The following is a 15,724-nucleotide window of genomic DNA, read 5'->3' on the forward strand; positions in this document are numbered from 1 at the left end:
ATCTTTAGAAAACTTGGTGGTATTCATTTTCTCTTGCGTTGTGATTTCATCCCAAATAAGTTGCCTGTGAAACTATCCTCTTTTCATTCTCAAGTCCTCCTGTACTGGAATCTTCTGTACAAACACAACTTTACACCACACAACACACCCATTTGGAATTGTAGATATATCCTTCACAGAAACAAATCCATATTCTTTGGCGAATGGTTGGAGAGGGGCATCTGGTCAACAACACACCTGCTAGATGAACACGGAAATATCTTACCTTTTGATAATTTCTGTTTAAAACACAACTTTCAATGCAACCGACAACAATACAACAAGATCATGAAATGTCTCCCTTCTGCTTTTCTGTCAATGGTCCAAAACTCAACACCTTTTGTTTCTACTCCAGACCTTCCTAGTATTTTAAGAATTGGTGAAGTTGACCTTATAAGTAAAAATATTTCTAACAAAGTTATACGTGGACTATTCACATCTTACTTATTTCCTTTTCAATGTAAAAACAATCTCCAAAATATTGACTCACATACTCTTAAAAAGCTGTGTACACTCTCTTTAAATCTACCAATCCCTCCCAAGGCAAAAGAACTACATTTCAAAATATTTAATGACATATACCCCTCAAGGGAGCTTCTCAACCACAGGTTTAATATTGACATTGACAATTGCATATTTTGTTGTGAAGTTGTAGAAACCACTGATCACTTATTTTTCCTGTGCATGTACAGTAACATTTTTTGGAATGATGTGTACGACTGGCTATGTGAATACATTCCAGCCGTTCCTCTCTTTGACTTGAATGTAATTAAATATGGGTGCTTACACAAAGATAAAAACATAGAACTCTTCATCAACGTCGTCATCTGTTTAGGAAAATATCTCTTACACAAATGTAAATGTATAAAGACAAGTCCTGTGTTCAGCGCATTTAAAAATGAGTGGTCTTTATACACTAAATCCTTTAAATGTATGAAGAGTAAAAAGAGCAATGGCTAATTGAAATAATGTGTAGCTTTGATTTGATTTAATGTAATGTAGGCCCTCCTCTCTCTCTCTCTTGCTATTATTTATTTTATTTTATTTCATGTTATATTATTTATTTTATTTTTTTACTGTCAGTATGCTTTGTTATTCATGAAAACTTTCAATAATATTAAAAAAAAAAAAAAAAAAAAAAAACTTTTACTCGGCCATTTTCATTTTAAAGTTTTTCCAGACGGCGGAGTCGACAGAACCAAAGTCGTAGTAGTTCCAGTCTAAAATATCACTTAAAGGCAAAACACACAATTGATACCAGCGAGTCATTCAACGAAACAGACAGTGGAGCGACGCTCCTACATAAAAACTACATAAAAATGCTGATGTTGACTTCCGATAATGGCGGCGGAGTGACAACACGCGTGTCGCTTGCTCTCTGATCATTTATAACTTTAACATATCTACACTCAGACTTTTTCAACTATTTTGGCGACGTAGTACTTTTTGGAGCTGAAATGAGTAAATCCCACGGGAAAAGCAGCAGGAACCAGCCTCAGCTGACTCAACACTTTAACACACAAGATAAAGAAGCTAGCAAGGCAAGCGCTGACAGTGTAGCAACAAGTGTAGCCCAACCGCTAACACTTGACATGCTCATAGGTGAACTCGAGAAACTCCGCAAAGATGTAACAGGTGAACTCACCATTTCCCTGAATACCACCATGGCCCCTATCCAAGTGACTCTCCAAAATATCGCCGATGCCGTAGCCTCTCACACGGCTACCATTACCGCAATGGAAACAGCCCTCACTTCCCACTCGGATGACTTGACGACTCTGCAGCGTGAAGTGGACACGTTGAAGTCCAAGGTGGAGATAACCACCCAGATGAACGAAAAGCTGCAGCTGGCGGTGGAGGATTTGGTTTCGCGATCCAAGCGGCAGAATCTCCGTGTGATTGGCATCCCCGAGGGAGCGGAGGGGACTGATGTTCGGCTCATAATTATGTCCACGCTGTTTAGGGAAGTGACCGGAGACGGTTTGCTGGATAACAACTTTGATCTGGACCGAGCTCACCGCAGTCTGGGGCCGAAACCAGCTCAGGGATCCCGGCCCATTATTGTTCGCTTTCACAGGTACATCCAAAAAGAGCAAGTGCTGCTTTGGACGAAGAAAGCACGGAGCATCTCATACCAGGGTTATCCCATAAGGATCTTTGAGGATTTCAGCGCATCACTCGCCAAGAAACGGGCATCGTTCAACAAGGTGAAGTCCCTCCTTTCTAACGCTAGGCGTCCACTATTCCGGCACGTCAAGCCGTATCCAACGCATTCAATTAATTTTCAATGAAATCCGGCCGATCGTTGTCGCCGTGCTCGCAAAGCATGCTGGGATTCCGGCACGGCGAGCGGGGGACTTGGGGCACGTCAAAAAGTTGGGCTCGCTCGAAGTTTATGCAAATTTGCCACGGCAGACGGAGTGCGTTATCCAATGACTGTAGATCATGTGATCTCCTGTGTCGGCTCAGCAGCTCTCTTCGCTCGCAGATCCACAGCCATGGTGAAATACGAAATAATTTTCCATTGCTGACGATTTATACACATTAATTTCCCTCCAAAACTCAAATTTTTAGAGGGAGAAACTTCGGTTGGTTAAAATCACAAGTTATTTACTTTTCCCCCGGAGCCCGTATGTTCTATACAACTTCGTATACAGGCCCCTCTGTACACGCCCACTGCAGCAGCAACACGGCGAGACTAGGCATCCAATCCGGCGAGTTACGTTGACGTGCCGGAATAGTGGACGCCTAGCCTAAGGATGGGATCCGTTTCGGTATTTACCCGGCGCGGCTGCGTCTCACTGTTAAAGCTGCAGTCTGCAACTCTTTTTCAAGCATAATGCCTGGAACTGTCCGGGGATTCTGAAAGTAGTACATTAAATACCCCAATACAAAAAAAAAAAAGAGTTCTCTAGGTCCCCTATATGTCCCGCTAGGTCCCTCCAAAGCCAGCAGGTTTGTTTACAAAATTGCAGACCGGACCGGTAAAAGGTAACCAATCAGGTTTACGAGCTGGGCTCTGCTGCCTGTCAATCACCGATTGTGCACGCGCGATACAAGGTAGGCTCGTCCCCACGCTTATTTATCTAGACTATTGAACTTCATTACGGGCTAGTCTACTTACTGTGTCTTCCATGATCGCAAATGACAGGTGAGTTGATGAATGAGGAGTCGTGTAGGCGCATCTGGCGTGCACGTCTACGTGCACGAGTTCTCATGTGTTTTGAAGGGGCGGGACAGGAAGTTGAATAACTTTTTATTTTTCGGTTAAAAAATAAGCATTTCTTGCATTTTGCGACTACGGAGGTCACCGTTTTCAACTTCAAGCATTCTGATAGATCATGTAAACTCTTAAAATGCCAAAAAGTAGAACTTTACGTATGACAACAACAAATCTTGCAGACTGCAGCTTTAACGGGCAGACTCGCATATTTGACTCCGCGGAGGAAGCGGAGCGCTACCGTGATTTCAGCAGTAAGTGAAAACATGTTACACATCTCCTGTGATCTTTTTTACGGCATCTCACTGTACTTTACCTTTGTTGAGATCGAGACTGATTGTTGTTGTTGTTGAGGAGATGTCTGTGAATTCAAATAGTTATTAAAATTGCATAGGTAGACTTTCCCTGCTGAGATTTGAAACTTTAAACACAGCTCCTAGCTTGTTAGATATTATTATTATTATTGTTGTTGGTATTTTGTTTTACTTTTCTTAAAAGATTGATACACCAAGGTGTCCGTGTTGCCAAATCGGAAATTTCAGAGGCGTACACTTTTTCACAATTGAAAAAGAAGCAAGCTTAGTTAATCAGTCAATCGGTTGTGTAAGATAGCAGTAGTTCCTGCATACTCATCGATGTTAAGGATGAGGTTAGGACGAGTGTGTCAGCAGGTGTCGTCAAGGACATCCGCATTTGTTGTGTTTGGGATTTATTTTTATTTTATTTTCGTTTGTATTTGGTAGAGGAGTATTCTTTTTTTCCTTGGACTTTCATCATAGCACTGTATATGTTGTTGCCACCTTGCATTTTGATGCTAAGATAACACGGTTAAGGCACCCTCTCATCAGAGCCTTAGCAGTGATGTTTTTTTCACTGACTCCATGGCTGACTTGAGTGGAAGGGGCATGTCACGGTCCATCAGACTCATAAGTTGGAATGTCAGAGGACTTGGCGGACCTATTAAAAGGACAAAAGTACTTTCACACCTGAAGAGTTTGAAAACAGACATTGCGTTTCTCCAAGAAACCCACCTTCGTCTATGTGACCACACCAGACTACGAAAACCCTGGGTTGGACAAGTTTTTCACTCTAGCTTCAACAGCCGCTCAAGAGGCACAGCTATTCTATTGCACAAGCGAGTTCAGTTCTCATTAGAACAAGTCATATCTGACCCCAATGGTCGTTATACTATTGTTGTTGGTGTGCTGTTCCAAACTCCTGTTATTATGGCTTGTGTTTATGCCCCCAACTGGGACTGTCCTAATTTTATGACTTCCATATTCTCATCTATCCTATGTCTAGATACACATCACCTCATCTTTGGAGGAGATCTTAATTTATCCATCAATCCCGTACTTGACAGATCGGGTTCAAGAAACTTAACTCAATCCAAAGCAGCTAAATGTTTGTCTGTGTTGTCTGAGCAAATTGGTAGTGTGGATGTGTGGCGTTTTTATCACCCAACAGCAAAAGAGTTTTCATTTTATTCCCAGGTTCATCAAACTTACTCCCGAATTGATTATTTTTTTCCTTGATAAGATTTTACTACCCTCAGTGAAGCAATGTGTATACTCATCGATAGTTATTTCAGATCATGCCCCCCTCTTATTAGACCTGGAACTAGTCCCTAAAACTAAAAGCTATTCGACCTGGAGACTAAATGTAGGACTATTGTCATCTGAAAAATTTTGCAAATTCATTTCTGAAAAGATTTCACAATTTCTCGAGTTTAACAAATCTGATTCCACATCACCTTCCCTCCTGTGGGAAACCTTCAAGGTAGTAAATACGTGGGGAAATTATTTCATATAGCGCCAGGGTACGAAGGAGGGAAAAACAAAGACAGCTTGAACTGATGGAGGCAATTCTTCAAATTGACAGACAACTCTCCACTTTAGCCAATCCCACTCTCCAGATGGAGAGACTTAAATTACAAACTGAATTTGACCTTATTTCCACAAACAAAGCAGAGTTTCTCTTAAGACGCACAAAGGGCACTTACTATGAACATGGTAATAAGGCTAGTCGGTTACTGGCGAGGCAACTAAAACACCAATCTTCCTCCTAGTTCATCACACAAATTCGTAGAAACTCCCAAACGTTAATTACAGACCCAACCGAGATAAATAATGTTTTCGCATCATATTATTCTGATTTATACAAATCAGAATCCTCATCAGACACTACCTCAATGAACAAATTCTTAGACAACTTGGTTTTCCCTTCAGTTGATATTAATTCCAAGAATACTTTAGATGTTCCCGTTCGCTTGGAGGAGGTGAAAGCCAATCTTAAATTAATGCAAAGTGGCAGGGCACCAGGCCCGGACGGCTTTCCACCCGAATTTTACCAAAAGTTTTCTGATCAACTTGCTCCCCTGCTATTGGATATGTTTAATAATTCCTTTGAACTTGGCACCCTTCCCTCGTCATTGACTCAAGCATTGATATCACTTATCCCAAAGAAAAATAAGGACCTCGAAGATTGTAGCAGCTGGCGTCCTGTCAGTTTGCTTAACAGTGACATCAAACTGTTGGCTAAGACCCTCGCCAGCCACCTTGACCCCAGCCTACTAAGCATCATTTCAAAAAACCAGACTGGTTTTATAAGGGGTAGGCAGCTATCCTCAAACATACGCCGTCTGCTCAATATAATACTGTCAAAACCTGAATTGCAAGTCCCTGAAATGGTCATTTCTATGGATGCGGAAAAGGCTTTCGACAGAGTAGAATGGCATTATTTATTCTCAGTTTTATATCGGTTCGGTTTCGGTCAAAATTTTATCACGTGGATTAAACTGCTATATAGTGCTCCAGTTGCTAGTGTAAGAACTAATTCATCACAATCCGACTTCTTTCCTTTAACACGCGGCTGCCGTCAAGGATGTCCGCTATCACCATTGTTGTTTGCTATTGCGATTGAACCGCTTTCCATTGCCCTTAGGAGTTCACCGCTTTTTACCGGTGTCTTTAGGAATGGGACTGAGCACAGAGTATCACTTTATGACCTTTTACTCTATGTCTCAAATCCCACTGGCTGCACCTGAAAGATCTTGGACATTCTACGCACGTTTGGCTCCTTCTCCGGTTATAAATTGAATATTAATAAAAGTGAATGCTTCCCTCTCAATAATGCAGCAAAACAGATCCCGGCTCAAGCACTACCATTCCGCTTAGCCTCTACTAGCTTTCAATACTTAGGTATTAATATCTTGGATAGTCTCCCTTTGTTGTATGAACATAACATTGCGGAACTGGTTAAAAAGGTTAAATCGGATTTTCAACGCTGGAATGTCCTCCCATTGTCGCTCATAGGTAGAATTAATTCTGTTAAAATGAATGTCCTACCAAAATTCCTATTTCTTTTTCAGTGTTTACCTATATTCCTGCCTAAAGCATTTTTCAAAGAATTGGATAAGATTATTTCACATTTCATCTGGGCAGGAAAGAATCCAAGGGCAAGATACTCAATTTTGCAAAGAACCAAGGATGAGGGGGGCCTTGCCCTACCGGATTTTAGGACATACTATTGGGCAGCCAATTTGCCAAAAATTCATACCTTGTATAACTCCCCCAGTACAGATTGGTGTCAGATGGAAGCTTACTCATGCAACTCCATCTCTTTATCAGCCTTAATATGTGCTCCTAGTAATGTACATCCAACTAAAGTCACCTCCAACCCAATTGTTTTGTCTACTATTAGAATCCTGAAACAGTTTGAACAGCACTTCAAAATCACCTCCCTCTCTACATTAATGCCCATCTGTGAAAACCATTTATTTACACCCCCGTCACTTGACTCAACATACACTCTGTGGAAAGAGAAAGGACTGGTGAATTTTGATCAACTCTTTGATGAAGACTTTTTTTTCTCCTTTGCTGACCTACAAACTAAATTTGCCCTTCCAAAAGCTCATTTATTTAGATCCTTTCAAACCAGAGATTTTGTTCGCTGTAATTTTCCTAACTTTTCCTAACAAAAACCACCTCGTACTCTCCTTGATACAATTTTGTCTCTTCCTGCAGTTCGTGGATTCATTGCAATCGTGGTAAAATTAATTTTGTCTTCACTATCAGCCCCTCTGGCGACTAGGAACTCATGGGAAAAGGAGCTAGGTGGTACCTTGTCAGACGAATGGTGGCAAAATGCCCTTGACAGGGTTAACTCCACCTCTTCTTGTGCCAGTCTGACATTGATCCAGTTTAAGGTCTTACATAGGATACATTTTTTAATTTAAGCTAAGCTTAAAAAAATTTTCAACACAAGTGACACATGTGACAGATGCTCTCTGTCACCAGCTAGTCATACACATATGTTTTTTTCTTGCCCGACCGAGATTGAGCTCTTATTGGTCCTCCTTTTACAGTACTCTTTCAAAAGCTCTAAACAAGCCAGTGCTTTCGAGCCCTTTAACCTCCATCTTTGGTGTGCCTGAAGATTTCACACTCTTCACCAACAGGGAAAATAATTGTATTGCTTTTACATCTTTGGTAGCTCGTAGACGTATTTTACTTCATTGGAAGGGTAAGAATCCTCCCTCCCCTAACTCTTGGCTAAAGGACTTAATGTCATTCCTATACTTAGAAAAAATCAAGTACAGTATTAGGGGGTGCTCTGACAAATTCTGTAAAACTTGGAATCCCATTCTTTCTTTGATTGATTCCATTCCATCTCTAGATGATTAATGTTTAGGGATGGTTGGTGCTAATTAAGATATTGGTGTGTACCCTGTCGGAGTTCTGTAAGAAGCCAGTGTGTCTATGATTCAATGTAGTGGTGGTAATAGTGTATTTGTGCTGTTTGTACTCCTCTGAATGTTCCCTTTTTTATTATTATTATTATTTTTTTTTACTATTTTTTTTTTCCTTTGGGGTGGGGATAGAGTTGTGTTTGCTTAGTAGCATTATTACCCATTGTTATCAAATCAAATCAAATCAAATCAAATCAAATCAAACTTTATTTATATAGCACCTTTCATACTAAAGAAAAAAGCAACACAAAGTGCTTTACATGATAAAATCAGTAATAAAATCAATTCAATTCATAAACTCACACACAACATCACACCGACAACCACACTGCACACATACTACCCCCCCACCACCCCCAACATGAGCAATATCAACAACAATCAACAACAATCAACATTAAAATCAACATTAAAATCTGGCTTGACGCTGAAGCGAGGAAACGGTATCTTGGGGATCTGTCCACACCGGGAGCCAGCCCACCAATGACCACAGAGGCCACCACCACGGGGAACCGCCCTGATCAGGGCAGGCCGGCATCCACACCACAGCCAGAGCTGCAGTGCAGGATCCCCCAGCCACCTCGAACCAGGGCGGTCCCCACAATAATGACCCCACAGACCGAGCGGGCATAGTCTCCGGTGTGGAAGATCCCCATGAGGAAAAACACTGGATAAATAAGTATATAGTAAAATAATTTAACAAAAAATAATAATATATAAAAATAATAAATAAATAAATAAATGAAATAAAATTCAGCTGTAAGCTAAACTAAAAAGGTGGGTCTTGAGCCTCTTTTTAAAAACTTCAACAGTCTCTGCAGCCCTGAGGTTCTCTGGCAGGCTGTTCCACAAATGAGGTCCATAATAGTGGAACGACGTCTCACCATAAGTTTTTGTTCGAACCTTAGGAACAACTAAAAGGCCGGTACCAGAGGACCTCAGGGTCCGCGAGGGCTCATAATTTAAAAGCAGATCAGATAGATAAGAAGGCCCAAGACCATTAAGACATTTATAAACAACTAAAAGAATTATTATGTGACTAAGTCAAGTAAATGTGACTCTACGTTGGGGGAGTTCTAAAAGGGGAAAAATAGGTGAAATGTATCCTTTCAGATTGATCTTGGATTGTATATTGACAACTTAATAAAGATATATATGTAAAAAAAAAAAATGCTGTTGTTAAAAGTGTGTTTGCGCAACAAATGTTATGTCACTTTCTTTCATATGGCAGTACATTTAAAATTAAACTAAATGCTAAAACCTATACACTACTTTTGAATTTATTTTTGGATTTTGCGTACAAATGCGATTAATTGTGATTAATCATTAGATTAAAAAATTTAATCGTTGCCCAGCCTTAGTCATGATATTTAACCAGAGTGTCTAGAGTGCAATTAGCTTTTTTGTTATCAGAATACCTGTTATGATATTTTGGTACCAGCCGCGGCTATTCAGAGACAACACGGGAAGCCGGACGGCCTCTCCCATTATCTGGCGAAATTGCTACATCTTCAATGTTAAATTGACGATAAAACAGTTATTCACAAAACACAAGATATGCCCAATACTGCATTTACTTTCATAACTACAACATGTTGTCCTGTAGCTTAAAGTGCTTATGAAACTAATTTTAATTGTTGGAATTTCACAGTTTTTGCTGCTGATTCTAAAGGTTCCAAGCCTTGCGATTAAAATGAGATATTGTCTGGATAATAATTTATCCGGGAAGTCATGTTAAAACGGGCTCAAAAGGAGCCACATTTTGTCTTTTTGTGCGAATTCTTTTTTTAATGCGTGACGTCATAGGGTTGACACAGAAGTTCTCGTAGTCTAACTGTAATGGCGGCGTCTATGGCTAAGACATCAAAGCACGGTGGAAAATATTGTGTTGCTGGAGGAACAATTGGTGTTAGTTGCAAAAATAGCAGCTTCACTGAAGGGATCTCTCTGCACATGTTTCCCAAACCAAAAACTACTGGAACTGAGGCTGACAAGGAGAAGGCAAAGACGAGAGCACGGTGGATACAGTTTGTACGGAGGCATCGTCGTGATTTTGAAGTGTCCTCAACATCCGTGTTGTGCTCCGTACATTTCCATCACAACTGTTTCACTAAAAATGTGGAGATCGCGGGAATGGTTGGGAATAGGAGACGTCTTTTAGCTGAAGCTGTTCCAACTATTGACATCGCTGGACCTGGTGTGCCGACGGAGACTGTCCCTGCTCGAACTACTGCTCGGGCGCGAAGACAGGTGAGTCTGAAATTTCCAGATCGGACATTACTGGACTTGTTTTTTTTATATATAATAATGTTCTCTTACTGTTCGCTTCTGAGAGGCAAGTGTCGACCACTGCTATTGGCTGAGAGCACGGTGGATCGTATCACTGCGTGCTGCCGCCTGCCGATAGCTGCACCTGAATTGCTGCTCGGAAGCAGGGGACTGCTCGCTTTGCTCTTCGGTCTACACACATATCCAGCTAGAATTGCTGTCTGGTCTCTCCGGTGATTGCGCCGGCTACGACATCCGAGGCTCCGTGGATTACTCCTACCGATGGCTGCTGTCAGTCGTGCCGAGGCCGGGTGCCCATCTCCCTGCCGCCGACCCGTGAGGATCCGCAGATGGGGCCGCGCACTGGAGGATCTCCGACCCGTTAATCCACGCCATTGTTTATTAAGCTTACATTAAAACCATGTTATTATCACATACGTTTTTTTTTAAGTGGCTGGATTTCAAAGTGCCCCTTTGTTGTGTGTCAAAGACAGCGCAGCAGAATGCCATATCTGCGAAACTGGCATGTTCAAATCTTCCAGTTTACCACAGCAAACATACACTATTGTGTCATTTGATTGATAACATCTTAATAATAATCAGCGTGTAGTAGGAGCGATGGCTGTTTTGTGCCGCCGATCCTGTACCAAAAATGGTAACTTTCATTTCCATTACCCATACGGGAGGTGCAGAGAGCCTCTTCAATATAGATATTAAATCGATTTGTGTGGCTTAAATTCAACAAAAGTTTTTCCACATAATGTTAGAGGTGTGTTCTTTCGACCTGCTGATGTTTGTATCAGAATTTTGGTTCCTTTATGAGATATAGGTCCATCAAATGTATGTTATTTTCGCAGCCAGCCATACTAGCAAATAAGGGAGTCAACCCTATGACGTCACGGTCACGTGGCCAATTTCGCACCAAAGGCCACATAATTCACACTTTTAAATGGCCGTTTTAACAAGTTATGCCCGGAAAATTTAGTTCAAGTTGGATTGATGGTTTTAGAAAAAGACAAAAGTTTCATTTGAATGATAGATGAACATTCGTTTCAGTGCATCTTTAATGAAGTGATTTGTTCTGAAATCGCCGCCGTTCACTGAGGAAATCATGTTATGAAGCCGCCACTAACAGCCAGGCTTCCGAGCCGAGGGCTGCCCGGCTTCGAGGAGGGGGAGTCAAGTTTTTTTCTACAATTCTAGGTCATCATTGGCTAAATCGACAAAAACTCATCACTTCCAAGGCTGCTCGGCGTCTCTGGGGGTAGATTAGACGTGGGCGTGTCAATATGAGGGGCTGTGTCGTGATGATTGGAGTTAGTGTTTGTCCATCATGAGAGAGAAAAAATGCTCCACAGATTCTGATCCAGCCACAGATCCAGCCATTTACAGGCCTTAAATTCGATCATACTTGATTTTGGCCTTGCTGTGTGAATTTTCAAAGTCTATACCTTCTTTCTGTGTATTTGCTGGGCATACTTGTCATACTAGACACAGCTATGTTATAACTAATTCTTTTTAACTTTGCTATCTTCTGCTTTGGGATGGCACGAGCTACTACAACCCTGAACGCGTAATATGGGCTTCCCCTGTTTTAAAAGTCAGCAGCCGTCACTGTTTGGTACGTAGGTACAGGAACAAGGCAGGATGGCACCCAGAGAGCATCATTTCATTAAAAGCTTTTTCAGAGTGACGTTGATCGCAGGCAGGGACAAATATACCTTTTCAACAAGAAAATGACCAAATATCATCTACAGTGTGGAAGCTTTGGGAAAATTCAGTGGAAGTTGTGGTTTAATCCAGGCAAAATCTGGACCTGAAGCCTTCATAAAAAAAAAAAGAAGAAACATGACAATGCATTTCAGCAAGCCTGCGCAGAAAAGCTTTGTGGGATTGTACGGCTCTTCAACCTTAGCCTGATTCACAGGGAAGTTCCAGTGCTGCAGAAGACATCCCTGCTTTTATCTGAAAAATCTCATCCTTTTGCATCTACACATCAAATCCAACATGGTTCAGCTTAAATGTTTCTGCCAAGAAGAATGTGGGGCATTACCAAAACAAAGGCGTGCTGTGATTTTAGGTCTATAGGCTTCCCTGGGGTCTTTCATTCAAATCCAACATACCTTTTTGTTAAATTTTTACAAACATGATCCTACAATCCACCAGCTGTCTGTTGTTTGTCTGCTGTTAAACACTTCCTGTGTTTTATCACTGCCCTGGCACTGTAAAAGGGGAAAAAAAGTGGCTTGGAGACACATTTCTACTCAAGCCAACTCACAACATCGAGTGGAATTAATATGGAGCTGTTGTCATGATGAACATTTATAGAGAAGTCATGCTGGCTCATCAGAGCTGGCTGTGACGGTTAGCAGTAGCCTATTAACTCTGACATGTTAGTTTAATCTAATTTAAAATTCTCCCTATGACAGCAGCCTGTAGATGATCTTATTCTCTCCATCTCGTTGACATTTACCATTGACTTTCATCGATATTCTGTTTGAAACTGAATTGGAGTTTGTACATGTGGTTGCCAGGTGATACCCTTTTCCTAAAACAAATCTGGAGCAAAATAGACAATACACCACCAGGGTATGGTTTAGGGCGAGGCTATATAGTGATTGAAAGCTGCTACCCTATGGGTGCGCATCGCTTCCTTAGTTTTCATTTAGTTCCTATAACAAGACCAAGGGGGGGATGGTCATTGGTTCGTGGCCACAAATTATGTCGAGCAGTAACATAAAAAGCCAAAACACATAAAATGTACACATTTATCAACATAATGTCAATAAAACAAGTAACAGCAACACAACATATCTACACGTAGTAACAGGACATTGGCGCTTTCCACCAGAAAAGTGAAGTAACAACAAAGTAAGCAAGTTCAGTGAGGAAAACAACAATATGAAAATGTCTTATCAAACAATAATATACAGTGACTATTTTAGGAGAATTTAAGCTTATTTGTATGGTAGTTACTTAGTTCAAGCAGCTGCCTTTAGGTATGAAACATTTTGACTACTTTAAGAGAATGAAGCTAATGAAGTGACACGATGCTTGTTGTCCAATTAGTGTGTGAGTTCAAGAGTGAACTCCTCCGACACAACCGCTGCAGTCGTGCTCATCTTCAGCGGTGCTTCTCGGACTGCGTTTTGGGCTCTGCTGTGCTTTGCCGGTGCTCTGTGTTTTCCTCTCACACTGCGAGTTTGTTTTCCGACAGAAGCAGATTGCATTGAAAAAGCGGCAGTGGCATGTTGAACACGGTTCACAGCAGCCGGACTGGATCAGGCAGCTTTGTCCGAGCGGAGAGCATTTGGCCTTCTCAGGATGCGGCGCCACTTTGGCACGCGGCACGTCCTTGAGAGGAAGAGGTACCAGTTTCGGCTTCTGAAAGATGGAGGGAACAGAATGCAGTTTTTTTAGGGGTACAACTAATAAACACACAGAAAGCCGTGTCCAAAAGCTGGCGATGTTTTATGCCTCTGGTAGAATGAAATTACAGATCTGCATCTTACCGGCACACGAATCCTCTGTCGTTCATAGTGTCTCCTCCTGGCGAACAGGGGTCTCACTCTTCCATTGTTTGTAGACACTGTTGAAACATCAGAACAATTTGATTAGGTCAAAAGACCGCAGAACATGTGCATGTGCAGTCTCATCTACTGCATATGTTTCCTCCCCCCTGTGTCTGCTGCTCTGGCACAGCAGAACACACATGCAGCGGATTGAGATCAAGGGAAAAGTGCCAAAAGGCAAAGTGAAGATAAGTTTTTCAAGATGGTGACACCTTGTAATGTGACTGTAAAGGCAATTAAAGCATCCAGACAAGTGGTAATCCACCCATACAGAGCCCTGACTTACAAATGAAGCCCTGGATTTTACTGTCCAGACTCCTGTTCTGTGTGTTGACTGATGCTATTTACACCTCAGCGGAGCAGAAGACTTCCTCCCTTCAGCAGGAGCAAGGGAATGTTTTCAGCCCGTAAAGAGCCTTCTGATCTTTTTTAAGCAAAAACACAATCCTGATAAAGTAACAAGTAACTTAACTTACAAAAAAGGGCTATATTTGCATCTGAGATGTAGTAGAGTGGAAATGTACAGTTACATTTGCCTAAAATTTATACCCGAATGCAGCACTCGAGTGTATGTATTTTGCATTACATCACAGAAACTACTAGTCAGTAAATTTTTTAATAATTTGGATTAAAGTATTTTCCTTAACAAAAATTGTCACAATATCTCATGGACCTGTTGCTTAGAATGACATATTGCCCATTAGTCATGACACACACAAAAAGAAGGGTTTTAAGCCCTGTCAATGCAAGACAATGCAATGAACCAATGCAGAAGAATCAAAAACGATGAAACAACTTCATCTCTGTTGTGATAAGGGAACAATGGCACAGACCTGGGGCCCGTTGCACAAAAGTAGGATAAGGGATTAAGCGGGGATATGTTGGCTATCCTGGATCAACTTATCCGTGATCCGGTTGCACAAAAGTAGGATAAGGGAAGTGGGATATGTTCAGACGTAAGTTACCATGGAGATTTATTCTGTGAAGCTAGCCTGCTCCAGACCAGGCTAAGTTCCAGGATCTATTTAATCTCATTCCGCGGTCGCCACAATTGGAAACCAATATTTATTCCACTGCCTAGAACATATTGTTAAAACATTTAACTATACCCACTATCATTGAAACATTTGTGATCATTTATTGAAATCATTTTAGATAACTGATGATTTTAGATGAACCACTAGATAATTTAGTTTCCCACAGACTACACATAAAGTACATCACCATATAAATATAAATACACATTAGAGAGTACCATGATGTTCCTTTATTGAACAAGGATGAATCAAAGCAAGTAAACCATCAGCTCCTTTCAAAACTGAAGTCACACAGTGCTCTACAAGACAAAGCACAGAATCAAAGCATGCAGTTTGAGACAAACTGTTTGTAAAAATGGCTGGCACGTATAAGATACATAAAGCTATACAAATAAAATTGCCTTGCCTATACAGCACAAAAACCTAACAAAAATTCCTCTGCCATTGCAGGCCCAACTTAAATAAACATGCAATATTAATTAAAATAATTTAACACATATTGGTCTCTGACCAGCCGACCACAGTCGTCATCCGGGAAGATGGCAGGAATGTCCCAGTCTATGAGAGCTGGCACTCTGGGGGCCCTCTCCTTTCTCAGGCAGGCCACATTGTGGAGGACAGCACAGGCCACAGTGATATCACATGCCCTGTCTGGGCTGACTCTCAGGTGGGTCAGACACTGAAAGCGTGCCTTCAGTAGGCCAAATGTCATTTCGATCCGGGCCCTTGTTCTGGCATGGGCATGGTTGTATGCCAGTTGTGCCTCCAGAGGGTCTGCAAATGGAGTGAGCAGAAAAGGCTGGCAGGCATACCCTCTGTCACCCAGCAATACACCCAG

The sequence above is a fragment of the Odontesthes bonariensis genome, chromosome 20 (genome assembly GCF_027942865.1).
Source record: "Odontesthes bonariensis isolate fOdoBon6 chromosome 20, fOdoBon6.hap1, whole genome shotgun sequence".
NCBI lineage: Eukaryota > Metazoa > Chordata > Actinopteri > Atheriniformes > Atherinopsidae > Odontesthes > Odontesthes bonariensis.